This window comes from Aegilops tauschii, chromosome 6 (genome assembly GCF_002575655.3).
Source record: "Aegilops tauschii subsp. strangulata cultivar AL8/78 chromosome 6, Aet v6.0, whole genome shotgun sequence".
Classification (NCBI taxonomy): Eukaryota; Viridiplantae; Streptophyta; class Magnoliopsida; order Poales; family Poaceae; genus Aegilops; species Aegilops tauschii.
The window spans coordinates 426,346,915-426,354,729 of record NC_053040.3 but is presented as its reverse complement, the minus strand read 5'-3'; positions in this window follow the sequence as shown (position 1 = coordinate 426,354,729).

The following is a 7,815-nucleotide window of genomic DNA, read 5'->3' as shown; positions in this document are numbered from 1 at the left end:
ATTTCTCACAGGTATGAATTATTTCCTTCAAATATTACAATTCCAGATATTCTCCGTACGCAGCAATGCAGACAATAATAATCCTGCAACCAACTCTGAACATCCGGAGTAAACCAAACATGCAGAAAAATTAGGTAATCTGTATTGACATACTTCAATTTTTAATTCCAACCTTATTTGTGGTACTTGCAGATTAACAAAGTTACGTTTCACAATACATGCAGGACAACATCTGTTGTGCTACTGCTGAAAAATAATCTTCGCCTTCCATTGTAACCCAGAAATGTTATCAAATGAAATACTTATGTTTCGTGCAACAACACATCTACGTATGATATTGAGTGCGACCACATGCATCTGCATGGATATATTATAAACAAATGCCACGACTTCAATTTCCCCTGCAACATGTCCTAAGGCTGATCATAGTGGGGAATAACATATACTAGTATCAATACTAGTGTATGATACTGTATCCATAGTGCATAGTATTATAAAGTAGTTTTATAGGTGGTCTCATTTATTGCCATGCATGACACATAGTAGCATAACATTTATTATGTTACGGTATCTACCTATGTTACTATGACCCTCTCTCTCTTCTTTAATTATCTGCCACGTAAGCATGTTTGCGAGTCCCTACATGATACTAGTTATGTTACCCCCACTATGGCCAGCCTAATTTGTCCCGCTCGACTATGTATGTAGTGCTATCACTGTGCCAATGTTTAAAAAAGGTCAAATATTACATGCATGTGCCATACTAATAGTACCTACGTTGACTGCTTAATTGTCTGGTATTTTAAATCACAATATAAATACAATTTTTGACTTTTTATACATTCAATGCTAAATTAGTTGTCTTAAAAAATGTCTTTCCATTACCTCAAGACATCTATATAACACCACCCATACCATTGTATCCCTACAAGTTCATCTTTGCTACCTTTAAATATTGACTGTTGGTAAGTACATGGACAACCAGCAAGAAGGCAACATGTATGACTATTATACATTTAAAGTTGTTTTCCACTTATCACTTTTGGCTTCTACCACAATTAAAAGCACGCATACCTATTTTCCTACAGGATGTAAGCTCATGCACCAGAAAATTTTCTGCCCCCTTCACCAACACATGCAACGAGGGAAACCAGATACATAGAGGCGAAAGTGCTTTTGTGAGCTCGAGCTCACATGCACCCTATGCTACAGTAAAATCGAAAAAATATTTAAAAAGTTCAAAAAAATCTGAATTTTTTGACAACAAACATTGATGTCATTTTCACGAAGAATACTATGAAACTGCCAATAGCCAACTCAGTCTTGAAGACGACACCACAAAGGGTCATTCATTCAGTGGTGACAAATTCATCTTTGAGTAGATGAAGAAAGTAATCCCACATGTTCAAATTGTTCTCAAAGGAAGGAGGCACTAGCTACGAGGAAATTTAAGCACATATTATGATATTTGTCCTTTCAAACTCTTATACAGCTATCAAATAATCAAGTAAAATAAATAATGTACTTTCATTGTCATTTCTTCATGTTTCACATAATGAAATTCCATCCAAACTATTGCAACTAATATTCCCACGGCAATGCGCGGGGGAATTGTCTAGTATTCCTAAATAGTTTATCCCCAGTAACTCTTTTATCTTAGCATGCAAACATGCCACCTCATCAAAGGCCCACCACAACTTGCATGAGGAAAACACTCATTATTAGTTGATCCCATGCACTGTTGGAGATATGCCCTAGAGGCAATCATGTATGATGATATTTCCTATGTGTTTATGAATAAAGATAGTCCTTGGACATTATCAATGATGTGTATCAGCAAGTACGTGACTTGTTTGTGGGACTATGCATTGTATGATGACTGTCCTAAAAGGTCCCTAGTCGAAAGAGCTGTGTGGACGCGCAGCCAACTAGACTAGCATATGACACGGTCGATGGCTTGGTCTCACTAGCCATGGAGCATTGGATGCTAACCGGATAATATGGACTTGGAAGGATCTGGTCGGATTCGACGTAGTCCGATCCGAGTCAAGACAAGGCCCGAGTCGGACAGACCCAACTATGAGACGCAGCGATATGTCATCTGTGAGTCTCTAGTACAACATACATTCTATGTCCTAAGACTTGAGCTGACGCATGTACTCGGGATGGTGACAGACTTGCTTTGGGCCGACCAAACGCTACTCCGTAACTGGGTAGTTACAAAGGTAGGTTTCGGGTTTGTCTAGACCCATGCTGCGAGACGTGGTCGAGCAAGATGGGATTTGCCCCTCCGATCAGGAGAGATATACTCTGGGCCCCTCGTGTGATCCGACCAAGATAAGCATGGCCATGCGACATGGATTATGAGATAATCCGGTTTGTGGTCGGCATCACTGGAACGAGAAAGAGGTCGGGCTAGCACAAGGATGACAGACTCGCCTTGAGCCTGACAACATATATCGTGTGGCAAAAGGAACGGAAGTGTGATGTACAGGTTCGCCTAACCAGCTTCATCGTCTGCTTGGTGGTCGGCACGCCTTGCTAGAGGCCGCTACCAGCCAAGTAGTTTGGAGGCGATCCGAACTGCGACCAAGCCGGCTTGAACCTAAGGGGTCGCGCGCTTAAGGGAAGGAACCTACGAGGTCGGATCCGAGGACACTGGTCGGATGTGATCCGAGCTGTGTTCGGATTGTGGCCGAGTAGACTTATGGGCTTTAGGGTCCGTGCGATGCCCAAATGTTGAGCCCTCGACGGACGCCTATAAAAAGTGGGGTGCGGCACACTCATGTGGTTGATTGCTTCGGCGCTGTCACTAGGGTTTGCATGTGTTGCGAATAGACACCTCCACTCGCCGCCGGTTGTGTGATCGGACCTAGCAGTCTGCCGCATGACGTTCCTCCTGCACGCGCGGATACCATTAGAGGCGGTGCACCTGCGCCGCTCCGGCGAACCTGTACGTGGGAACCGACGACCGGTTGTTCGAGGGAGATCAGAGGAGGAGACGATCCACGCGGACGCCCTGCCCCAACTCTTCTTCCGCTGCACGGCACTGCGCGTCTAGTGGTAACGAATTGTGATCCATCTCCCGTAGCATGTTCCTGTAGTTCTGCGCATAGGAAAATTTTAATTTGCAGTCGACGCACCCTACGGTAGAACCCAACAGTGGTATCAGAGCCTCTGCTATAGGATTTGGATTCAGATCGTATGCATATTAGATATGTGGAGGCGGCAGATGAGATCTGTCATTGTATGAGATCGGCTATGTGCACGGTTGATATGATGTTCCACGGTATTTGTTTGAATGGTATGTTCCACGGCTATGCACCCATTGTTGATGGGCTATTTATATTGAATCTAGAACAGGAACCGGTCTATAACGTGAATGTCAAGAGGCATAAGCCTAATGAGATAAATCCGACATACTTCTGGCATTGCCGGCTTGGACACATTAGTCTGAAACGCATGAAGAAGCTCCATGATGATGGGCTCCTAACTTTGTCCGACTTCGGGTCGTTCGAGACATGTGAATCATGCTTGCTCGGCAAGATGACTAAGTCTCCTTTCGCAAAGAGTTGCGAGAGGGCGTCTGAGCTATTGGAACTTATACATAGTGATGTGTGTGGGCCAATGAGCACAACTGCCAGAGGTGGCTATCAGTACTTCGTGACTTTTACCGACGACTTGAGTAGATATGGATATATCTATTTGATGAGGCACAAGTCGGAAACTTTTGAAAAGTTCAAGAGTTTCAGAACGAGGTTGAGAATCAGCTCGGCAAGACTATAAAGCTTCTACGATCTGATCGTGAAGGTGAGTACATGAGCCAGGAGTTTGATGATCATCTGAAAAGCCGAGGTATAGTACCTCAGCTCACACCTTCGGGTACGCCACAGAGAAACGGCGTGTCAGAACGGAGGAATAGGACCTTGTTGGACATGGTTCGGTCTATGATGAGCAAATCGGATTTACCCTTGTCATTCTGGGGATACGCTCTAGAAACTGCAGCTTTCACACTTAACAGGGTACCATCAAAATCCGTAGACAAGACACCACATGAGATGTGGACTGGGAAGAGTCCCAGTTTGTCTTTTCTAAAGATTTGGGGTTGTGAAGCTTTTGTCAAGCGACTTATGTCAGACAAGCTTACACCTAAGTCGGATAAATGCATATTCGTGGGATATCCGAGGGAAACCTTGGGATATAGCTTCTACAACTGGGAAGAGAACAAAGTGTTTGTTGCTCGTAACGGGGTTTTCCTAGAGAAAGATTTTCTCAGTCGGGAGGCCAGTGGGAGGACGGTCGACTCGAAGAAATTCGAGGACCACTCGGGGACGGCTCGGCTGGTGATGAGATCATACCGGAGTCAGTCAGGGAACCCGTAGTGGAAGCGGCACCGGAACCACGGAGGTCGGAAAGATTGCGCAGAGTGCGTGATGTATTGTTGCTAGAGAGCGATGAGCCGGCCACGTACGCGGAAGCGATGGTGAGCCCAGATTCCGAGGCATGGCTGGAGGCCATGAGATCCGAGTTAAAGTCCATGGATGAGAATCAAGTCTGGGACTTGGTTAATCCGCCGCCTGGCGTAACAGCCATTGGTTGCAAATGGGTCTTTAAGAAGAAAACCGCTGTGGATGGAAATGTTCAGATCCACAAAGCTCGGCTTGTCGCTAAGGGTTATGGACAAGTTCAAGGAATTGACTACGACGAGACTTACTCGCCGGTAGCGATGCTGAAGTCGGTGAGGATCGTACTAGCTATAGCTGTATATTTCGATTACGAGATATGACAGATGGATGTCAAGACGGCTTTCCTTCACGGAAATTTAACCGAGGACGTGTATATGATACAGCCCGAGGGTTTTTTCGATCCGACTAGCACTAGTAAGTTATGCAAGCTCAAGAGATCCATTTATGGGTTGAGGCAAGCATCTCGGAGCTAGAATATTCATTTTGATGAGGTCGTCACTGGTCTCGGTTTCATCAAAAGCGAAGAGGACTCTTGTTTATACAAGAAGTTAAGTGGGAGCTCGATAGTGTTTTTGATCTTGTATGTGGATGACATACTACTGATCGGAAATGATGTTTCCATGTTGAACTCGGTCAAGGAGTCATTGAATGGCACGTTTTCGTTGAAGGACCTTGGTGAGGCAATGTACATTTTAGGCATTATAAGATCTATAGAGATAGATCGAGGAGGCTGCTCGGCTTAAGCCAGAGCACGTACATAGATAAAGTGTTGAAGCGGTTCAACATGAGTGAGGCGAAGAAAGGGTTCTTGCCACTCTCACATGGTATAAGGCTAAGCAAGACTCAGAGTCCTTCGACATCTGATGAGCGAAGCAGGATGAGTAGGATTCCGTATGCCTCGACAATCGGATCCATCATGTATGCCATGATATGTACAAGGCCAGATGTTGCTTTTGCAATAAACCTAACAAGCAGATACCAAGCCAACCCAGGTGAGAGCCACTGGGCAGCGGTAAAGACTATTTTGAAGTACCTGAAAAGGACTAAAAAGATGTTCCTAGTTTATGGAGGTGAGGAAGAGCTCGTCGTAAGGGGTTACGTCGACGCTAGTTTCCAAACCGACAGAGATGATTGTTGATCATAGTCCGGATTTGTGTACGTCATGAACGGAGGAGCAGTGAGCTGGATGAGTTCCAAGCAAGATACGGTGGCCGATTCTACCATAGAAATCGAATACATTGCGGCTTGTGAAGCTGCGAAAGGAGGTGTTTGGATCCGGAACTTTTTGGATGATTTTGGTATTTTTTGTGTACGTCATGAACGGAGGAGCAGTGAGCTGGATGAGTTCCAGGCAAGATACGGTGGCCGATTCTACCACAGAAGTCGAATACATTGCGGCTTGTGAAGTTGCGAAAGAAGGTGTTTGGATCCGGAACTTTTTGGATGATCTTGGTATTTTCCCAACCTCAGTAAAACCGTTGGACCTTTATTGCGATAATTCTGGTGCCATCGCACAAGCCAAGGAGCCGAGGAATCACCACAAGGTCAGACACATAGATCGGAAATATCACCTGATACGAAAGATCGTAAAGAATGGTCATGTAGAGTTATGCAAGATTCACACGGATGCAAATGTTGCAGATCCGTTGACTAAGCCGCTTCCACAACCCAAGCATGAGGGGCACGTTAGAGCTATGGGCATTCGATGTCTATTTGATTGACTCTAGGGCAAGTGAGAGACTGTTGGAGATATGCCCTAGAGGCAATCATGTATGATGATATTTCCTATGTGTTTATGAATAAAGATAGTCCTTGGACATTATCAATGATGTGTATCAGCAAGTACGTGACTTGTTTGTGGGACTATGCATTGTATGATGACTGTCCTAAAAGGTCCCTAGTCGAAAGAGTTGTGTGGACGCGCAACCAACTAGACTAGCATATGACACGGTCGATGGCTTGGTCTCACTAGCCATGGAGCATTGGATGCTAACCGAATAATATGGACTTGGAAGGATCTGGTCGGATTCAACGTAGTCGGATCCGAGTCGAGATAAGGTCTGAGTCGGACAGACCCAACTATGAGACGCAGCGATATGTCATCTGTGAGTCTCTAGTACAACATGCATTCTATGTCCTAAGACTTGAGCTGACGCATGTACTCGGGATGGTGACAGACTTGCTTTGGGCCGACCAAACGCTACTCCGTAACTGGGTAGTTACAAAGGTAGGTTTCGGGTTTGTCTAGACCCATGCTGCGAGACGTGGTCGAGCAAGATGGGATTTGCCCCTCCGATCAGGAGAGATATACTCTGGGGCCCTCATGTGATCCGACCAAGATAAGCATGGCCATGCGACATGGATTATGAGATAATCCGGTTTGTGGTCGGCATCACTGGAACGAGAAAGAGGTCGGGCTAGCACAAGGATGACAGACTCGCCTTGAGCATGACAACATATATCATGTGGCAAAAGGAATGGAAGTGTGATGTACAGGTTCGCCTAACCAGCTTCATCGCCTACTTGGTGGTCGGCACGCGTTGCTAGAGGCCGCTACCAGCCATGTAGTTTGGAGGTGATCCGAGCCATGTAGTTTGGAGGTGATCCGAACTGCGACCAAGCCGGCTTGAACCTAAGGGGTCGCGCGCTTAAGGGAAGGAACCTACGAGGTCGGATCCGAAGACACTGGTCGGATGTGATCCGAGCTGTGTTCGGATTGTGGCCGAGTAGACTTATGGGCTTTAGGGTCTATGCGAGGCCCAAATGTTGAGCCCTCGACGGACGCCTATATAAAGTGGGGTGCGGCACACTCATGTGGTTGATCGCTTCGGCGCTGTCACTAGGGTTTGCATGTGTTAATAGACACCTCCACTCGCCGCCGGTTGTGTGATCGGACCTAGCAGTCCGCCGCACGACGTTCCTCCTGCACGCGCGGATACCATTAGAGGCGGTGCACCTACGCCGCTCCGGCGAACCTGTACGTGGGAACCGACGACCGGCTGTTCGAGGGAGATCGGACGAGGAGGAGACGATCCACGCGGACGCCCTGCCCCAACTCTTCTTCCGCTGCACGGCACTGCGCGTCTAGTGGTAACGAACTGTGATTTATCTCCCGTAGCATGTTCCTGGTGTTCCGCGCGTAGGAAAATTTTAATTTGCAGTCGACGCATCCTATGGTAGAACCCAACATGCACATAAGCGTGTGAATAGTTTATCATCCAGACTAAAGCCAGCCCAAACTACGTGACTCCACGGGCAGCATCCAAACCAACTCGATCCAACAAAATTCTGCTAGAATCCAAACCAAACCAATCTGTACTTGTTTTTCACCCAACCCAAACCAAAACCG